At 35.6% G+C, this 22,294-nt stretch overlaps 1 protein-coding gene across 3 annotated transcripts in view; it reads right to left on the bottom strand.

Moving 5' to 3' along the window:
* The window catches only part of LOC127420206 (rhamnose-binding lectin-like), a 31,832-nt gene extending 11,158 nt beyond the window's left edge, over positions 1 to 20,674 (bottom strand). The window contains exons 1-3 of one of the 3 annotated variants that reach the window (XM_051662262.1): positions 20,547 to 20,674; positions 17,514 to 17,550; positions 8,911 to 9,557 (exon numbers count right to left, since the gene is read on the bottom strand). The gene's annotated coding sequence lies outside the window, so the exon portion shown is untranslated. Of the gene's footprint in view, positions 1 to 8,910; positions 11,438 to 17,513; positions 17,551 to 20,546 lie in introns of those variants that run through there. The other 2 variants (XM_051662260.1, XM_051662261.1) reach the window with 2 other exon arrangements.
* Between the last annotated feature and the right edge of the window lie 1,620 nt (positions 20,675 to 22,294).

Raw genomic sequence — 22,294 nt, 5'->3', positions numbered from 1 at the left:
TAAAAACAGTAATATATTTGAAAAACATTTTCCATCTTCATTCTGACCCTGTGTTGCTTCTCCTTTAAGACTTGACAGTAACTCATACTGTTATGAACATAACTGACTGTTATGACTGGCTCTCTGCTCTTGACTAACCTGCTCTCTCTCTACTTGCCATCTCACTGCTCCCCTCAGTGGGCTACAGAAGTGATAAGGTAAAGTAGGCGTTGATGTGTTGATGTGCAGGCTGTCGGATGCAAATGTCTACCACAGTGTGACATCACAATGTGGAGGAAGTAGAGAACAAGTCGTTTTGACAGATTGGTTTCAACAAATGCTCTTTTTGCTGTGAGGAGGAAGTTTTGAGTTCTGAAACTTACATAACCTCTTATATGCATAAAGATGAAGGAAAATATGATTCCTCATATCATGACCCCTTTAAAGGAATATTCCAGGTTTAAGTTAAATTGTTACTGTTGTCACTAAAAGCTCACTGTTTCAAAAGTATAGCCACAAGACATAAACAAATGCATCTTAACATTATTTTAGTCTGATAAATTTGCTTACTAACCTTTTCTGTATAAAGGTATATCCAATGACGACATAGCTGTAAACCATAAAACCCTAAAAAAGACTGTAAAAACAACAATTTAAACAATTATACACCTGTAAGTGCTTTTTATTAAATTGTACGTTCCATTTCTGCCTTTATACCCTCCAAATTGGCCCCATTCACTTACAAGTGCCTCACTGTAACATGCCACAAATGCTGTTTATTGAGCTTAACTTGTATTGAACCCAGAATATTCCTTAAATTATAAACTACTGATGGAAAAAATAGCAGCAGATTTACAGCACTACCAAACACCAAAATGTATCTCCTTTTTCACTGTACATCTTGATTGCAGTCTCCTTAGCGATCATGATTTCAAGCTTGATTACGCTTCCTATAGCGCCATCTAGTGGTCAGTACTAGGCAGTGTAATCAAGCTTGAAATCATGATCGCTAAGGAGACTGCTGTCAAGATGTACAGTGAAAAAGGAGATACATTTTGGTCTTTTCTCACCCAAAACAAACTAGATCGTTTCAGAAGACATTGATTTAACCACTGGAGTCTTATGTATTATTTTATGCTGACTTTATCTCCTTTTTGGAGCTTTTGGAGTTCTGGTTACCATTTACTTGCATTGTATGGACCTACAGAGCTGAAATATTCTTATGAAAATCTTTCTTTGTGTTCAGCAGAATAAAGAAAGTCATACACATCTGGGATGGCACGAGGGTGAGTAAATTAACATTTTTTTGGGGTGAACTATCCCTTTAAATTGGCCACATTACAATGTTCATATGAAAAAGGTGGCTTAAATCTACCCAATTTTAAATTGTATTATTTTTTAAATTCTCAATTTTATTTTCTTTAAAAAAATAAAAAATAATAATAAAAAAGAATTATCTCAAAAAAAAAAAAAAAAAAAAAAAAAAAAAAAATGTCCTTCATTTCCCCCAGAAGAGGCAACACATGAGAAATTAGCTAACAATTAGCATGCGGTACCAGCCTCAGCCACCAGGTGCCACTATCAGTAAGCATGAATCTTATGCTCACAAGGCGTCAGATGACAGCTGTGGTACTTGATCTGTTTATTTTTATTGTTGTATAATACATCAGGAATGTTTTAGCAAATCTTAATCAAGGAAGGAAACATATATAATGTTTGGGAGTATACTAATACGTAAGATCCGCAAATTAAATGAATATACCTCAGGTTACCATGTTTCATATGGCATTCGTTGTGAAGTGTGACAACGGGAGTTCTTTCTGTTTGTTTGGTGACACTAACCACCAGAAATATCAGTGCTGCTATTGATATTGTGTTTTTTTATTTTTTTATTCTTTGGCCCATGTAAACATGCGCTAGATAGATCATTGCGACACCTCTCGCTCTGTTTTCAGTGCTGTGTTTAAAGGGATGACTCGTGTTAGAGTTGCACAAATCAATGAACTCTTTGGAGCGATGCATCAGCTTCAACCACGGACCGTGAGAACTTTGCGTCTCTAAAATATTGCAACGTAGGCAATGCCTGTCCTTTTGTTGTGATGTGTGTACAACTGGTAAGTTAATCTTGTAAGTAATGTTATAATTTCTGGACGAATAAAATAATGCATAAATTGAAGGAACGTTTAACAAAAGTAAAGTCGCGCAGGCTTATTTACGTTGTAACTTCATCACGCGCTGTCGCTCCCGGACACGAGTTCTTTAGAACAGTGGTTCAACTGGTTTTGCTTTGGGACTCAGATTTCACACTGGACATCAAGCGGCGAATCACCATAGTAAAGTACAAAACCTGAATTCAATGGATCCTGCATGGGTCACATTTTTTCTTCCATAGTTTTGTTCATGGTTTTCAAATGCATGTATCAAGTAACATAATGTTTTGTTGTTGATGCCAAAAACAAACGTTCTTTCCCTCCTTTTAAAAGTTGATGAGCATATTTATTTATATGAACCCATTATATTTATTATCCAGTTTATTTCCTAATATTAAACATCATTATAACAGAACACAGATTATTAAACAGGAGGAAAACTTTATTAATAATTTCAACATTCTTGGAAGTCCTAAAGCAGGGTTAAAGTTTTTTATTCACATTTCTTGCATAAAATGGACATCATTACTGAAATAAGAATCTCATGGCATAATTTCCCATCAGATACCAATAAATAACTTTCAGTAATGACTTTCAAATATTTTTACATTAACTTTACTTACAAAAACATTTTCATAATATTTTGATGAAATAGCTTGTTATTGTTTTATTGAAAGTCCTTTATTAGTACCATTCTGTATGCATCATGTGATTGTAAAGAAAATGGGTTTGTTAGTTCCATATATAGACCTGCATCCCAGCAGTGATTTCAAGAAGCACAGCAATAGTGCAATAATAATAATGCAAACAAATAAAGTTAGATCTACTAAAGTACTACTACCATCTTTCCATGCATTACTAATAAAAAGACATTGTTGGTTCTGATCAAGCAAAATACTTACCAGAATGAAATATTGCCATTTAAAAAATAAACCACTCTGTGTAGACGGTCATATTATTCACGTAGCAGTACATAACAAAAAATACAAGCTTACTGTGTTTTGAAACCGTATTGAATTGCATAAAAAAACCACAAAAAAAAAAAAAAAAAAAAGTGGCTTCAAAAATTACATTTGACGTATGAAAGTACGTAATTTACGTAGTAGAATAAAACGTCCACGTATCGTCAAGTAATGTGTACCACAGACCTTGTTTAACTCATAAATTCAAAAATCCCATAAGAAAATCCAGAAAGAACACATAGCGAATTAGACTTCCGGGTTTGCCTACAAATTGACAGCTCTATTGTGAAAAGCTCTCACCTACAGTACAATGCTTTTTTTTTTTTTTTTTTTTTTGGGATGATAATTACGCCCCAAAAGAAAATTCTGTCATAATTTACTCACAATCGTGTCGTTTTAAGCCCGTACGACTTTCTTTCTACCATGGAACACAAAACAAAACAATTCTAAAAGAATTGTAATGGCTACGGAAGCTTTCAAGCGTCAAAAAGGACGCAATTCACCTCACAACAATTCACCTTACAAAGTAAAAGTTGTACATTCTACTCTAAACAAACAATGGCGTTGTGTGAGCCAAAGTCCTACATTTATGTTTCACAGATAATTTAACTTGTCAGAGAGCTGTTGACAACTGCCACCGGATTACTGAGTCAGAGTTGAACCAGATCAACCAGAATTTCACATTTTGTGAACCAGATCAACCAATTCACTGAACAGACCCAAAAGAACAATTCGTTCACGAATCAGACATCGCGTTTTCTCACTCTTGATAGCGTGAGTGATTAGCATAAATTTCGGTCTGTCAAAAAAAACTTTCGTATATGGCTTCAAATTCTTAAATATAACGCACACATGTCGTAAGGGCTACTTTTATGGTAACTTTCATCCTTTTTAAGCTTGAAAGCTCCAGTCAAGTTTTGTAATTGCCTGGAAGAATGAACGACCTGTACATTTAAAAAAAAAAAAAAAAAAAATTGGTTGTTTGTACGACAAGGTTGAGTAAAAGATTATCAAATTTCCATTTTCTGTGAACTGTCCTTTTGAAAGAATGGTAAGACATTCAATTCAATAAGTGCAACATTTGAAATAGTTGAAAGAAAAATGAACAATTGATTTGAAGTTATCTTTTGTGTTTCATTGTAAACAGTCTTTTTTGTATAACAAGAGTCATCACAAGTAATGTAACAAGAGACATCATAAATGTACAGTGGGGTCATCCAGGACCAGGAGTAAGAAACATTGATTTAAATAGTAAATGATGTAAACAACTTTAAGTAGAAAAAACAACATCAATTTGTCATCTTTACTTTGTTTATTCATTTAGAATTACTGTAACAACTAAAAAAGACATTATGTGAAATATAAAATAATCCAGGGAGAGACGACTTAAATGCCTTCTTGTTCCAGCGAGGATATTTGTCCTTCATTGTAACCGATTTCAAATGGTGCTAGAAACCCCAAAAGACTCTGAACATCAAAAGAAATCGGTCAACCTTGGGTAGAGGACACAGATTTTGAAGGTTTGAAATTCTAAGATGTGTTTACAGCATGAATGTTGTCACAGTTTACTTGTTACTAATGAGAGAGGTGCACTTCCCACCCCAAGAACACTGATTTCAAATGGTGCTAGATTCATTACAACAGTACTCTAAGACACCATCTAAAACCAGCTTCCAAGAGGAGTCATAGTCAGCCTTCTTCACAGGTCTTTGATGATCAGGTACCGAAACAATGAAGAGTCACTGCTAAGATGGCTGGCCTTCAAACAAAATGAGAGAAAACACAATAGTAAGTCACATGATTTTTTTTTTCAACCGGCTGCTGCGAAACAAACAGGCAGTGCAGAAATTAATGTTTAAATCTTGTATTTAATGAGTGTCCATTAGAGACTGGCATTCTAAAATGCCAATCTCTAATACTTAGTAAGCTTTGGGAATTAAACTTTTCCTTCATTAATATAACACACAACTCATTTAGCAGAGCTGTCACCGGATCATGTGCCTTGATACTAAAATGTGAAAAAGTCAACACACTGGCTGGTTCATAGCTCATTACCAAGGAGGTCCGTAATACCTGGAGAAAGCTATAAGCCGTTAGCATTCCCGTTCATCTCAATGACTAACTGTCCATGCCAACCAGCCAAACCTTGACTCCTTGCCAATTATATCTTCATCATCTAATCTATTTTGAACTTTTATTAAAGAACAGTTACTCAAAACCCAATCCTTGCTGACAGATTCAAACAGAAAGCCACAAAAAAACAAAACAAAAAAATCACTAACCCATCCTTGCATGATACCCAACACTGCTAGACTCCTTTCACAAATGATAATCAAGATTATTAGTCTGCAAAACACCTCTGAAGAATCTTCTAGAGACAACGTGGAAGAGTACAGGCATGCTACTTTAATCTTCTTGTTCAACATTTTCCATATGGCCTCTCTCTTTAAACATAAAGTGGGTAAGATTAAATGTTACGTAATATCTTTTGAAGAAATATCGATCTGAGAATAATAGATAATGTGGTTTCATAAGCGCTAGATACAGCAACGGGCAAATACAGTGGCAAAATGCCAGTGAATAATTATGCTTGAGACAATGCTGATTTGCTATCTAAGCAAATTTGGCATGGATGAAAAGCTGTGAGCAGTCTGTGTGTGGGGGGATTTAGTGGAAAACTGTAAGCATAAAGAAAGTATGTACAGTTTTATAAGTAAAAAGTTGCATATCAACAATCCCTGCTTCCATCTCAATAGCTACAATCACTGCCCTTTATGGTTTACAAACTGAAACATTGTATTTCTCATGCTAATCTAAAACTTCCCTATAGAAACAAACATACTGCCAACTAACAACTCCCTTTCAATGCTCTGGAGAAGTGGTTCTTAACTGGTGGGTCGTGATCCAAAGATTAGTTTCAGATCTGTTCTGAAAGGGTCATGGACAGCTGGTAAAAACAATGACAAATGCACAAAAATAAAATGCAACTAACCATACAATCATTTATATTTAAAATAGTAAAATAAACAGGCTTATCAACTTTTAAAAGGGAGGAAAAAATGCTTCCCATATCTTTTGTTGACAATGTCAAAAGTAGGGCTGTTGATTGAACACGTTAATTCAGTGCTATTAATTGTATAAAAAGATAACATGTTAATTTTTTTAAAAAGCAATTAATCATGCTACTGGACCATAATAAGGAATTTTACAATCAGAGCAATTCAAGTTGAAGTACCACTTTTATGTTTTTATGAGTCTCAGTTGTCGGGGGCAGTAATGCAACTCCAGCTGTACAGGCAACAAACCACATTTACTGACAGCAGACAAGGTTTTGGCTACAACAATGTGTTTTGTGCTGTGAATAAGAGCTTGAAACCATTGCAATTCAAAAGACATTTAGAAAACAAACACACTATAAACACAAAGTTAAACTAAACTTAAGCCTGTGCCATGTTATTTATTTTTGCATATTGATGAGCCTGGTGGTTACCAAAGTTTTGGTACCAATTTTGGTACTGTGTTGGGTCGCCACTTGATGTCCAATGTAATACCTGGATCCTGAAACAAAACCAGTTGAGAACCACTGCACTGGAGAACGCCCTGCATTCCAAGAGCAGTTTCATTTGTCACTTAATGACTCGGGCAAAGAGGCTGAGAAATGCCGCTGCGAGGTCTGGAATGTTAGGCAGCACCTAAGGAGGCAAAGCAAAGATGTTTTAAGAGCAAAACCAGGTCAGCATATTTGACCAAAACTCTACAAATATGGCTCTGCACAACCTCGTTCTCAAAATGACATTAGTTTGGCTTTTAATATCAACAAAACAACAGATCGAATTAAGTTAACAAAAAAAGTCCCATTATCAAAAACTATTTAGATACTTCACTAATGCTTAGCTCTTCACTATACGTGTGGCATAGAGAGGCAGATGTTCCTGCAGACGTTTACCTCACTTTGTTTTGCCGCCTCCATCGCTGCAGTGTCTCCAAAATGAAGTGAGTGCAGGAAATGGAGAAATCTGGCAGGGAGATTCCTGACGCCAACACTCGGCGAGGGTGTGGCAACAGGTACTGCCCTGTAAGACTGACGCTTTGCCAAGGGTTTTTGTTCTTTATGTGCCTGTGTCCTAAGAGCCAAACCCTTTGCAAGTAAACCCCATCACCCCACATTTATAACTCAGCTTTATTACAACTTCCTGCTAAATCGTTTTAAGTGTCCACTCCTAAAAAACGATTAAAAACATTTAGCAAAGTTGTTCACAAATGCCATACTTTTTCAACCTTTTTTAGTTTGCTTAAAGACTACACAACGTGTTTGCTTTGAGATGTATGGCAGAGGGAAGAAACATGCCCCAGGAGCTCGGTGGCCCTTATCTGACTGATAGGACAGAGCTCGAGGGAGTTTCCCGGCTGAGCGAAGAGGAGCATGGCGACAGTTGCTGTTTAGAGGTATCTGGTTGCCCTTCTCACTTTCTCCCACCTGCTTGTTTGCTGCTTCCCTGCCTTTAACCTGTTGTGTAATATTAAGGACTTAAAGGGCCAGCTTTGTTTTTCTTTGTTAAATAACAAATCACAAAAGAAAGTATTTTTATCTATCTATCTATCGATCTATCTATCTATCTATCATCTGCCTGCCTGTCTGTCTGTCACGCACTCTCTCTCTCTCTCTCTCTCTCTATATATATATAGATATTATTTCCTATACAACCTATATTAATGTACTGTAAGTCAATTTCAATATATGCACCATACTTTACCATACTAGCATTCACTTCTGAACCTTTAAAACATACTGTTCTTTTTTACTCTGTTTCACTGCATCTGCGTTACCTTATCTTCAACAAATAACAGTAATAAAAGTCAAAGATGAGCTCCCGGAAGAATTAGCCTACAGGAACCCTGATATCACAGGGAGAAACAATACCACGCTGAACATCAGGGAAAAATAGCACAAGTTCCAATCTGCGTCACAGCCCAATCCTTGGCTCAGACGCCTATGGGTTAAGAGCCTCATCTATAAAAAAATGCCCCTCCCCATGCGATGAGGAGCAGTGAGGTGGACTGAGGATGCTATCCTCTCTAACCCTATGGTGCCACAGAACCACCAACGTCTGCCAGAGCTTTGGTCTGTGGCGTCTAATGCAGCAATAACAACTGCAGTGCAGGCCTGTTCCTCACAAAAGCACACACACACGGTCCAATGTAATCTGGGGACTGCACTGCTTGACATGCAACAGGTTTCTGATGGAAAAACACATTTTAGAAACACTTACAGGATTAAAAGTTTACAGGACAGAACTGTATCCTACATAATGGGACAAATGGCATGCAGGTAGACAAATATGCAAAGGTTAGATGCTGTTTTGATACTCTCTATCTAAACAGGAAACACAGTGGTCAACTAGCAGAGGAAGGAGGCAACTGATAGACTCTGCCAAATCACGCAGACAATCAGACACAAACAATGGCGGGATTGGAGAATAAAAAAGCACCACATTAAGACGACCGCTATATTCAAATAATTTAGCTACACCCTCAAGAGGATGTACTTTACATAATCAAAAACTGGTAATCAGATACTTTTAATCCATATTACACCCATTTTAATGCATTCTGGGAACAACATGAGGGTGATAAAATTATGACATTTTTTTTATTTTTGCATGAACTATCCCTTTAACCATCATTTTACAGCAAAAGCAACACATTTACTGAAATTACATCAAACAATATGCTTTTGCTAAGTGTGATTCTACTAAGTAACAGCCCTCTAAAACAAAAACAATCTAACACCATAGACTGCTCATAAATTATAATGTTACCTTTCAGCCAATCAGATGAATCCCTCCAACTGTTTGCCAAGGCTAATCCAATGGGATTTTTTTGAGCTGCGAGAAAAGTCAGAAGGAGCAACCAGCGCCAGATAGGAGGAGAGCTCTGTCACTCATTTCCCTGATGCAGCTGCTGTAGGAAGTCCAGCGCATGTGAACTGGATGCCTGCCAGTGCAAAGTCACCAAGAGAGCAAGGTAAACAATTTCTCTCTCTCTCTCTCTCTCTCTCGCTCTCTCATTCTAGTTCTTTCCCTAATTCCCTCCCATGACATGTACACCCTTTTTGTAAAAAATAACCCTCCTCAGGATGCAATCTACACCCCTGAATTTAAGGTGAGACAGAGAGAGACACAGAGAGGTGAAAACAATCATGCATTAGTGAGAAAGTGCAGCAAATATGACTGCGTCACTAATTGTGTTTCCTGAAACTCTGCAGAAACAAATGTTGTTGATGGAACTGCGATGTCAAAATAACACAACCGGTATAAGAGCTCCGTTTACCACTTTGATATGCCCTCCTCGCTGCCAAGATCACAAATTTAGCAGCACCGTCCCTTGTTCTGGTGGTACCTCTTCGAAAAACAACATCTCTTGAGTAATACCTCCTCCATCTGCTCTTCTCGTGTTTCTAAACAAGCTTTCATAAAATATGGGACATAAAATGATAGACCATAAAATAAATTCTAAAGAAGTACTGATGTCTTAAAAAGCTCAGACTGATCTTGTCTGACGTTGAACATCCTGTTATATATCACTTACCTGTTACTAGGAGCCAGCTTAGATAGGATGTTATGTATAAAGATATACAATATCAACTGTAAACATACGTATAGTGATATACGTAACGTTTATAGACACTTTCGATGTCCAGCATGTTGGTTCGAATAATGGGTGCCGATCAAATAAAAATAATTGTATTTATCTTGGACGTTAATTTTAAATGGTCACAAACTCCTCTTGTATGTCACAGGAACCTTCGAGGACGGCATTTATTTAGTTAACGCTTTAATAATGTTAAGGTTTTATGCCCGTACACAGCTTGCGACGCCATTACGCCCAGCATCGCACTCAACACACACATCGACATACAGAGAAAGCCCTGGACTCCGAGAAACTATATCACATCCTCAGCATCCATGTTGGAGCTGCGATTCTGGCGAACAGACTAAAGCGCCAAATTAGAGCGATTGGAAGTGCGAGAGAAGAGAGATGAAGAAGAAAAAGAGGAGGATGAAAGGTGGACGAGTAAACGAAGGGCTTGGACACACTCACAGGTAGGAGAAAAACACATATGTCCGAATCCTCTCCTAATAGCTGCTGTTTCCTCTCGACGTGAAAAAGTGACGTAGCGACTAATCCAAAATCTCTCTCTCTCTCTCTCTTTCACCCTCCCTTCCTCTCTTAACCAGCCCTCCACCCTCTCCTGATCGCTCTATTTTCATCTTGTTGCAACAGCAGAATCGCTCTTTCAGATTGCTGTTCAAGTACACGGACACATGTCTGCATAAACAGATCTCGAATACACAGTGTGATCATCCAAACAGATAGTTCTGATGCTGCAAATACTCCCACAATCCCTTTATCTCCTTCACTCTCTCTCTCTCTCTATCTATCTCTCTTGCTCATTGTGACGCAGCACTTAATTCTTGGGTCTTTTTCGCTCTGTTATGGCTACACAAACACGGCTTCTCGAAACATCCAACCCGGCAACACGCTCGCTGCTACATAATGAGTGGCAAAGAGAGACAGAGAGTGAGAAAGGATTAGAAACAGAGAGAACTCTTTGATTACAGTTAAAGGGACCTCTCTCTATCTCGTGTCCTCCTCTCACCCCATCAGCCTTTACTAACCCCCCTCCATCCCCTCCTTTATGTCTTCAGCATCTCATCTGCTTCCCAGAGATGCTGTGGTGTCTCAGTGAACTGAGATGATGGTGCCTGTTTGATCACCTGACAGCCTGCAGCTTTTTAAAGGCACGTCGCAGAGCTGTGCCGTGCTTCAGTTATGTAACAACTGGGCTGCTTTGTTTCTTGTGTTTTCAATCTTTGCTTATTTGCTCGGCCTGTTCAAAATATCTAGGCTGTCAGTGGAGAGCTGTATGAGATAATATGGGTAGGGACGGAAGGAATCTTTTATTTATAAACATCAGAACTGACATTTCTAATATGGTAACATCACTCCATCAGTTGGACAGATAAGATAAATCAAAATTAAAACTAGTACTAACATATTTAGGAAAAGATATGATATGATAACAAGCCGCAAAACATTGCAGAATCTTGGAAAATCACATTAGTATCTCACAGACTTCCTCTTCCTGTTTTGAGACTACAGATCGGTAACCATGGAGACAAGACAGCAGAACCACATGTATTATGTCACCAAATTCAAAACTGAAGTGATGTATGAGTGGAAAATGTGGGTAAACCTTTTGTAATCACATTTTAAAATAAACACAATACTACAACTACTACTACTAACTTATTATTATTATACAATCGATACAATATTTTTAAATAATAGTCTTTATTATTTTATATAATATGTTATTATTAATATAAAAACATAATAACAATAATAATGTTATTAATAATAATTGTAATTATTATAAAATAATAGTTAAATTGTTATTATATTATTTACTATATTATTAATAATAACTATAATAATAATAATTATTACTATTATTTTCTTATAATATAGAATTAATATTAACAATATTTATAAATAAGTAGTTATTAGATTATATAGTATATTATTATTAGGGCTGTTAATCGATTAACATTTTTAACTGAATTAATTACACGGTATGCCAATTAATCAATTAAATTAATTGCATACACAAATATTTGCTTAGAAAACCCCTCAAAAATCAATAATTCAATATACAATGATTAAATAATTATAAATAGTTATATTTAAATTAGAAATAATATATATATATATATATATATATATATATATATATATATATAAATTATAATACAGATAACTAAAATGCATTACATTATTTTCGCACACAAGTAAAGCATTAAAAAAGACAATACAAAAAGTGACTTTAGAATGCCATATATTGTTTATTTCCATATTATTGAACATAAGCCAAATATCATTGGTCTACAGTCCATAGCAATTCCTTTTGCAACTGAATTCGTCAGTCAGTCCAAAACTGATTATAAGGGCTTGTTTAAGGATGCGTCAATGTACACCTGCATCAGATGGATGCTTTTGGAGCGTCTCGGTTGCGTTGCTGTGTCAAGTTAAATGTAGTTTGAAACTTAGACAAATCTGTCTTGAGATCCCTGCGTTCGGATTTGCGCTCCATCAAGCAGTGTTTGCATGCAAGCACGTGTTCTCATCTTGTGTTGTCTGCCCTCAGTAAGTGAGTAAATGTGGTTTGTTCTCTGTTTGAGCTGCGCGTTGCCTATACAGCGAGTTTCACTTACTGCCCCCTGGAGACAGATGGCGCTCCAAGCTTGAATTGCTCATATATAAGAAATATTTCTTATTATGGTCCAGGGACATGAATTGTGTACATTTTTTTAACGTGTTTAAAAACACAATTTTAATCTCACCGAATAAACGCATTAAATCGTCAGCCCTAATTATAATTAATATAAAAAGAATAATAATATTTAGCATAATCATTTTAATTATGATTTTATAATAATTATTTAATATATTGTTATTATTATGTTTACTACATTAATAATAAAAATATTAATAATAATAATTTTAATTATAAAATAACAATTATATAATTTTTTTAAAAGGGGTAATATACAATCACCTAATTGGTTGCCTGGGACAACGGCCAATTATACTGTTTAGATATTATCATACAAAAATGCTGAAAGCAGAATCTAGCATTTTTACCATTCAGAATCAAGTATTCCAGCGAACTAATGTATTTCTCTGTATTTAGTAATATGATTTTTAAGTTAAATTCTAAACAGTACTGCCATCTGCTTCAAGAAATTTTCACGTCTTCTTATGAATAAAAAGTGGAAAAACATTTCTGCTCAGTTTTTTGTAACCACAAATGTTGTTTAACTTTGATTAAAGGGACGTGATGGGAGTTCAAAGAAATTAATGAATTACTAAATCAAATAGACAAAGAGAGCACCACCTCTCTGAGCTACTAAGATCTGATCGAAGTGCAAATATTCATACATCTTTCATTATGATAACAGATCACATGCCTGGAGGCACGGCTAAAATCTCTCCATGCTCAGAGTAGCCTGACCTACTTTCATATAGACCACAATTCCCAACATGCTCCTCCCTCTGGCATCTAAATCTAAGTGTGGATGTCAGGCGGGTCGGCTGGCAGGGTGCACGGCAACCCGCAGACTGATGACACACCACTTGCCGATAATAATCCTCCTCTTTGCTCCAGTTTATATGATAGACTCTAAGAGGCACACAGTATGAGACAGCACTGTGCAGTTTATGATGTTATTCTTATATATCTTTAACATTTGGCTTGTATGCAGAAATCAAATGTCTGCTTCTCGCCTAAGGAGGAACTTCTAATTCTTCCTAATGGCCTTTTGAATAACCTCTCATTGCATTACAACTTGGCAGAGAAACAATATCAACTGTGTACTGATTAAGACCTAAGTATGCAAGAAGATACACTGGAAACAGAATCTACAATTGATTAGAACCAACTGGAGTTTTGAGAACAAATACACTTCCATCCATCACCATGTACAATCTCTGTTTGGGCTGCTTTTCTGAACACAGATTAAATTAGTCATGGTCTAAAATAAATTTCAAACAAGACTGATAGTTCACAGTGCATTTATGCCAAAGCAATTGTATGCTTAATTTTATTTGTGTCTAGGACTAGGTATATCAGGACCAGACTTGGGGAGAAACTGAATACTTTTAACGGCGTTACATAATCAGGATAAAAAAAAAATTGTAACTGCGATCCACTACAGTTACATAAAATTAAAAAAAAACATTGTAATCAGATTAGTTACATTTTGTAAAAATTGGGATTACTTGCAGGATTATTTTTTTTTTTATTTATAACAAAAGAAACAAAAGATCCTCCTGCCATAAAATGATAGTCTGCTGCGTGCTTTAGAGTCGCAGAGACCCTTAGGTGCTTGATAGACATCTCTTTGGTTCTCTCTCATTACTTACTTGAGTCAGGAGTGCCACTTACTGTTGCATGCGAAAATAAAACCTTTCCCATATTACCACTGTGCTCTCGAGGCAAACAAGCTCAGGCCATTAAAAGAGCTGTTCCGTCACTATAGCTGGGTTTCCATCAAAATGTTTCACATTTTTAATGCGCATTTCTGAAAATTCGACTAAAGAAAATGTGCATCGCGCGTTTCCATGAACTGTAAAATGCGCATTATCTTGATGTAGCCCGTCTTATTGTCATGGAGAAGCTGAATGACCTCTTTGCTTTGGGGAGAGTTGTATTTGCTGTAATAAAGCAATTGTACGTTATGTTATTAAATGCTGCCAGGAGACGTCGCAGAATAAGTGCAATAGCTCACATAATGAGGGCTCAAAAGGCTATTCCCATTCGCCAACAGCCTCCAGTTCAGTTCTGGTGGATTGTGAGGACCCACTTTAACGACGATCTGTGGGTGAAGCACTTTCAACTAACCAAAACCAATGCCAAAACTTCAATATCACTTTTCATTTCCATCATAACTTCAGCTGAAACCCTAAAGTTGTTATCTGAAATGCTTTTGTGATGTAATGACAACAGCAATAGGAAAGGGACAGAATTTCCTTTTTTCATTAATAATAAAAAAAAACTAATTTTTCACATAAGCCAAATAAGTTCTTAGGAAAAAAAGTACAATGGATAATTTAGGCCTATCTGAAATTTATACTTATTAGCTATACATTTATTGTTGAGAAGAGTTCAAAAGTCTGAGTGAGTTAGAAATTTCTGGCAAATGTAATATTTCAAAACTCATAGAAAGTAGGAATAAGTAATTAAAGACGCACTAAAAAGGCTTAAATCTATTCTTTAAAAATAGAATAGTTTTTTTTATTTTAATTTTTGGAATAATTTTTCCCTTATTAAAATACTTAGCGTATTAAGCTGGGATAAAATAGAGACAACTGTGCATAGCAATGCATAGGTTAATGTTCTCGAAAACTGTAAACACTGTTTCTCTGTGGCACTATCAAATTCCTGTGTTTGTTTGGAGCGATCCACTAAGACCCGTTTAGACAACATAACTCAACCAATGGTGTGAGTTGGGGGCGGGACTATCTGACGGTTTGAACAACAGCAGACGAAGGGCATATTCACAAAGCTGTTTTGAAAACATTGTTTATTTTTGCAGTTCTGTTCGGTGGCACTATTGTCACAGAAATTACATACTTCAGCTTTAAACATAATCATAAAATCAACCTTAAACATTGGCTTTTGAGTTTGGACTGTGGATTATGAGCAAGCAGAGTAAAGACACTGGAGCATTGCATTAATAATAATGATGATGATGAAGATTGTCTGTGATCTACCTTTTGCAGTCGGATGTTAATGAATAGTGCCAATTAGTCTACACACTAACTGCAATACATGGCAGAATTAAACTTTGCAGTGTTTCTGAATCTGAGGTATATCCTGTCAGATTTTGTTTAATGAAAACCAAGACATTGCTAATACTAGTTCACTTCTGTGACTTAAAAATGAACCAATCCACCTTGAAGACCTGAAGAAATCGCTTGCGAAAGCATTTAATTGGACAATAATTTGGATACGCCCCTTAGTGCAAGATGAGTGAGCAATGTTTCTGTTTTCCCGGAAAATAAATTGTAATTGTAAGTGTAAATTGTAAATGTGTTTATCTGCTAAAAGTTCATTTTGTCCACTTTTAGGAGTACACCAGCAAATCGATAATCTCAAAGCTAACAGACATGGACTGAAATCCACAAAGCTCATATTTTGTTTGTTTTTTTAGCTTTTTAACAGTTAACTTCTCAATTTTACCTCTATTTTTATGCTTAGTGAAGGATTATTTTTGCAATTTCAGACAGTATTCATATTTCCATCCAAGTAACAAATTTCATTTATGTGAAAAATCTGAATATTGCAAATACAGTTTGAGAATAAAGCATACTAGCCCACATGTTACTTCTGGGGAAATTAGCACAAAATTGAAGCCAAGCCACTGTGGCTCTTTTAATAAATGTAATAAATTCCTACTTGGGGTTTAGAGCGTGCAGTCAAAACGCTCTGACGAACTTCATGTTTTCTAGCCTTCAGTGGCAGATGCCTGATGTCTGGGAGTGAAAGCATGTCAGACAGTTCTGGAAGGTAATAGTAGCCAATAATTCTGATGACAGACTTTGGCATTTCAGAATAACCAGAGCAATATTTGAGATGCTATGTGATGACATTGTGCGAATTATGTATTCACATGGCTTGAGGCAAAGTCAGGCAACTTTTTGATTCACATCTATATTCATTATAATTCTATAGGAATATGTTCTGTAAATTTGTTTCTATCGCAGTTTATGCACATCTTCTTATTGAACAAAAAATGTATCCATCTCAAGCGAACGTATATTTTTTATGTGCATTTCGGAGATCTTACTCGCATCTTGAAGTTTCCATCCAGCATTTATGCAATATCCCAAAATTTGCATAAAATATGTGGATGGAAACCCAGCTTGTGGTGCTCACAACCATATAAAAAAGAAGCTTTATCTTTTTAATTCTAGACAAAACAAGACAATGAAACAATAAGAAGCATTCTCGTTTTATCAAGAAACAAGATATTTTCCCAAAGTTTACTGTCTGCTATAACAACCAAGTTCATCTCCTTGCTATTTAACACAGGATATACAGAAGAGCAACCATGCATGCTAACTAAAGCCTTCCCATCTACTATTAATACAGTCGTCATTTAGCAGCAAGAAGCAGATGGGTTAATTTTAGCAGTGTCATCTTTATATATATTCCACTTCCTCTCTGCTTAATCTCAGTATAACGGTAGGGGAGCCTGGCTGACTGACTGTACATGGACCGACAGGCCTGAAATGCTTCTCATAGCCCAGGCCCTAAATGACGCATTTTCGAGATAGCTGCCACAGTGTCTGTTCATAAAGAAACGTTGGCAAAACAGGGGCAACGAGAGGAGGATCTTGGCTGACAATTTGTCATGAAAAGTAGCTCTAGTTTCATGTTATCAATAATCATCTAAATTATACAGTATATTAAAGCAAGGCTTGGAACACTGCAAATCTAATCAGAATATAGTCAGAATGATCCATTTTATAACAGTAATATCAAATTATGTAATATCAAATGATGAGAGTGAGGTGGAAAGAATGTTAAAAGACAAAGTTCCAATCAACTTTCTAAACTGGGTGGAGGGAAATAGTGATATGACTAGCAGTGTTTCCGCTTATTTGGCTTGGATGCTTGTAAAATTAAATTATAGATTCCCACTGTAAATTCCGCAAAGATGCAACACCGAAGTAATGGATACAGCTGATGTACCCATTAAGAAATGGATACAACAGTGATTGACCCATTATTTGTCGCAAACCTTTGTGAAAATTGATGTTTGGCAATTATGTTTACTAATTTGTGAACACATACCTTTACACTGTTACAGCCTCTCCCCATCCTGGTTCCACTGAAAAACAAAAGGATGCATAACTTTGTTCACAAGCAAATACAAGAGAAAAGCTTTGTAACACAAATACTTTAATATATTTATGGACAATTTTTATAGCATATTATTCAGATTCAGAGCCACTTGGATATCAAAAGGTACTTTATTTAGTAAAAACTGCATAATATGTCACAATGTATTAAAAAAGGTGGAAATCTATTGCACTTTTCTAATCTCCTTCTCTTTTCATCTTACAGAAATGCTGTCTTTCTTAAAGAGACAGTACCGGTTTTTAACAAGTCAAGTCATTTTTATTTGTATAGTGCTTTTCACAACACACATCATTTCAAAGCAGCTTTACAGAAAATTATGCTTTAACAGAAAAAGCTGTAATATAGTAATGTCTTCTAGTGCAGTTTAATAATAATAATAAAAAAAACATGATTGTAAATTGCGCCTTTAAATAATAGAATACAGTTTTATTTATATTTAGACCCCCAGTGAGCAAGCTTAATACGTTTTAACACAAATCAGTGTAAATACCTGTAAATAGTGCAAATGAAGTAATTAATTAAACAATTAAGTAATTAAATTAACAATAAAGATGTAGCAAAAAATAATATATGCAATATAGTATCATATGTATTAACTGAATACATTGATTTGTTCATTTTTAAAAAAAGAGTAATGTGACCAAAATGATGAAAAACTAATAGAATATAATTAGTAAAATTTATATTTTCATAATGTTCCTAGTTAGAAGATAACATGTATAATTAACAGCATTAGCTGGGAGAGAATTTCTTTCATATGTTAGCAAAAGGGACATTATTATATATGAAATATACCCATATGAATCTATATCAAATTGAATCTAAATCGGAATCCAGTCGAGCGCTCCAATCGTGAATCGGAACTGAATCAGGAAATCTGTATCAATACACAGCCCTAATAGAAAGATCCACCAATCAGAGAATCGCGGCTAACCAAGCCCACGAAACTTGTCTCGGAGCCACCACCCACTCCCATGACGCGCTGTGAATGACGTAATCAAGTTGGTGTCTCTTCACCCTTAAACTACTTATCTATTTGTACATATCTGAATATTTTGCAATAAATTTAAAATATATTGTTTCTATGCTTATAATCAACCACCTAAAATCAATAGTTTTATATATTCCCGTCATTTTTATTCAATTAAATCATTAGCAATGCTTCATGGGATTGTAGTCCGTGCCCTCATGAAAGACGGTAAGTACACAGTCTTGTACCTTTGTCTTTTTGTCCGATTTTCTAATTTTTTTTTACCTCAAAACAAAGTGTGTGATGTTGTGATTTACCTTGGAGCTGGTCTGTTTGGTTCATGGCTTACAATTCATTTATAAAGGATTTTTATGCAAAGTCTATGGGCAAAATTAATGGGAAAAATACTTCCGGAATCCATAGGGCTGAATAAGTGGGCAGGCAATGTTACACTCTATTGTGAGTTTAAACATTCCTGAGACATGTTCGAGTTTGTCTGATGAATCAGCATTCAATATTAATCCAACCTCTAACATCATGTAACATTCTGGGATGGAAATGTTTACCAAGATCACTGTTGTAGAGCTAGGCGCATCTACTAGCTTTCAATGTCGTCAACAGCGTTCCATCCTATGAGTACTTTCCTAAACCTAATTTATGATACAGTATTTTGATGCAGTAGTACAAACAAGACCTGTCCTGATGGTGCGCTTTTTACAACACTAATTTGCCGTACTATCTTGAATGATACAATTAATTAATGCACTTGTCATTTTAGCTGATGCTTGATGTACAGGGGCAGTCACCCCGGAGCAGAGAACCTACAATCTTTCACTTACCAGTCCAGATTTTTACCAGCAACACCACCTCTTCTACACAGTAAACACATGAACTGTAAAGCACATTCTGCATTTTCTCTGAAGGTTATATACATAAATAAAAACACACATTTTCTAAAACAAAACATAATTGGTTGAGACTATGTAATCTGTGCAGACAGTCGCACAGCGCAAAACAGCGCCGCCCAGCGTTAGAGGCGTAGAATAAACGCCTGCTTTGTTTACATCAGAAATAAAAGGTGCGCATTTTACTAAAAACACCATTAGTTGATAATTTTGAGGCTGTCAGTGGTAGGAAAACGTCTTATGTTTACCACATAGAGCACCAAAACGTCCATAAATGAAAATAAGGGCAATAGAATCAAGGTTACATAAACCCTGTCATTTACAGTAATAATTAATAGGCATTATCAGCTAAGACTGAGCAAGCCTGTCATGCAAATCTTAGACTATTTGTGTGCTCAGGACAACAAAACCTACTTGGTTTATCGACTGATACCTGTCGAAAAACTTTATATGGTTTAAATAATGGAAAAAGAATCGAGCTAACCTGTTGTTTGATGTTTTTCTGACTGGAAAACTATCTGATGGTGATATAAGCCCATTCCAGGTGAAAACATGTTACATATGGGCCAGGGCAAAGCACACAGGGTAGTAAATAAGACATGCGTAACATCCTATCTTTCTCACGCCAAGTAGGCTAGGTCATCACACACATACACGCGCCCACCTATGTCGCAGCAAAAAAATCCCTCCTCCCTGCAAACCCCACCTTTGATTTGTTTTCCTCGCATACCAAGACCGCGGGTTTTCTTTTATATTTAATTAAGGACCATATTACAAGAAAATCAAGGTACCAATGTATTAACACATCTTAATATACATACATTATATAATATATTAGACAACGTCCTTATAATGCAGCTAATGCAGTTTAGGACAGATTAAGTTAAATGGCCAAATACTTGTACTTACATGTCCTTGAAATAATAAAATTAATTATCTTGTCTTATAGCGTAAACACAGCGTGACAAAAGTTCATAATCCTGTCACATAACAATTATTATTATTTAAAAAAAAAAAAACGCAATTATAACGCAATGCCCAATGTGAAGGACTTCTCTACTTTACCAGGCAGAAAAATCTCCCACTAACCTTTAGAAGCGTGCAGTTACGTTATTTCATCCGAAACGATGCCATGCGGTGGATAAGATGCAAGATCGAGCTCCATTTTTCAATTGTAAATCGTTTCACACCCCTTTGTTGCCGAACGCATAGAATTTTCTACAGCGCCACAGCGTGGCCCCGCCCACCTCACACACCCCCGTTTTTTGATTGGCTTTCCCTCTAGCACGCAGTGTGTCGTCAGCAGAATCACATGCTTTTGACGCATGTTTACAAACACTCGAGCGAATCACATGTCGCAGAGGCATTGTGGCGTGTTTGAGCTAGCGTGCGGCTGCTTGTGTGTAACACGCATGGTTAACCTTACTGAGCATTTCACTTTGCTCTGTATTTTGCTGCGAGACTTGCAGTTATAATTGTTTAGCGATAAATTTGACCTGTCGTCGAATACGACCATACAGAATGCCTCATCAAAGAAAAAGGCGTTTCCACTTTATTGCTCAAAGAGGTTATTAGTGACTGCGGTGGTAAACCAAAGATTATGTTGTGAATGATTATTATTATAAATATGAAAACAAATGTCAAAACAAAATATATAGATATTTGTACAGAACCTCAGACATACATTATAGAATATCACAATTTAAAAAATAATAATAATCCTAAAATAGGCTTTTCATAATATTATTCATATTTTTCTTTGGATTTTGGGGTGAAATATGAGCTAGATGATAGATAGATAGATAGATGGATAGATAGATTACAGAATATCATAAATACATTACAATATCACAATGAAAAAAATCATAATCCTAAAATAGGCTTTATTTTCATGATTGTTTTTCTTTGGATTTTGGGGTGAAATATCTAGACAGACAGACAGATAGATAGACAGGGTTGAGGAGTAACGGAATACATGTAACTGGATTACGTATTTCAAATACAAAATATAAGTAACTGTATTCCACTACAGTTACAATTTAAATCATTGGTAATTAGAATACAGTTACATAAAAAAAGTATTTTGATTACTGAAGAGATTACTTTGCATTTTTTTTGTCATTTGTTTCATTTAATATTTAGTCCTTTAAGATGGAAAACATTTATACATATAAATGATGCCATCCAAAGTGCATTTGAACAGCGGTGAAACACTTTCTTATGATGTGTTGCATTCATACGAGCAGACAGAGAAGAAAGTTTGAAGTAAGTTTGGAGCAGAAGAAATAGAAATAAGCCTTGTGTAAATTGTCAACTTTACGCTAAGCTAAAATGCTATTTCTAGCCATTTTACATGCATGTTACCAGGCATGATCATATTTTTTTATCAAGAAAATTCATGTTGGATCATAATTTCTTTTTCTCTAGTAAGATCTTTGATATTAGAGCAGAAATCATATTCTTGACAATTTTTGTATTGTTTTCCTGTAAAAATATCTAAAAATCCTTAAAACAAGATCAATTAGATATATCTTGTTTTAGAAACAACACTGCATAAGATATTTAGGTTTTTCAGAGAATGTATTTTAACGTGTATTTTGTCTTACATATGAGTTTTTATAGTCAAAACATGTGAAACAATCTGAAGAAGTGCAGAAGAAGTAATCCAAAGTATTTAGAATACGTTACAGACCTTGAGTAATCTAACGGAATACATTACAAATTACATTTTACAGCATGTATTCTGTAATCTTTAGTGGAATACATTTCAAAAGTAACCCTCACAACCCTGTAGATAGATAGATAGATAGATTACAGAATATCATAAATACATTAGA

Source organism: Myxocyprinus asiaticus, chromosome 29 (assembly GCF_019703515.2).
Source record: "Myxocyprinus asiaticus isolate MX2 ecotype Aquarium Trade chromosome 29, UBuf_Myxa_2, whole genome shotgun sequence".
In the NCBI taxonomy this organism is placed as follows: Eukaryota; Metazoa; Chordata; class Actinopteri; order Cypriniformes; family Catostomidae; genus Myxocyprinus; species Myxocyprinus asiaticus.
The sequence above is the reverse complement of the archived record's forward strand: the minus strand, read 5'-3'. Positions and strand labels throughout refer to the sequence as shown.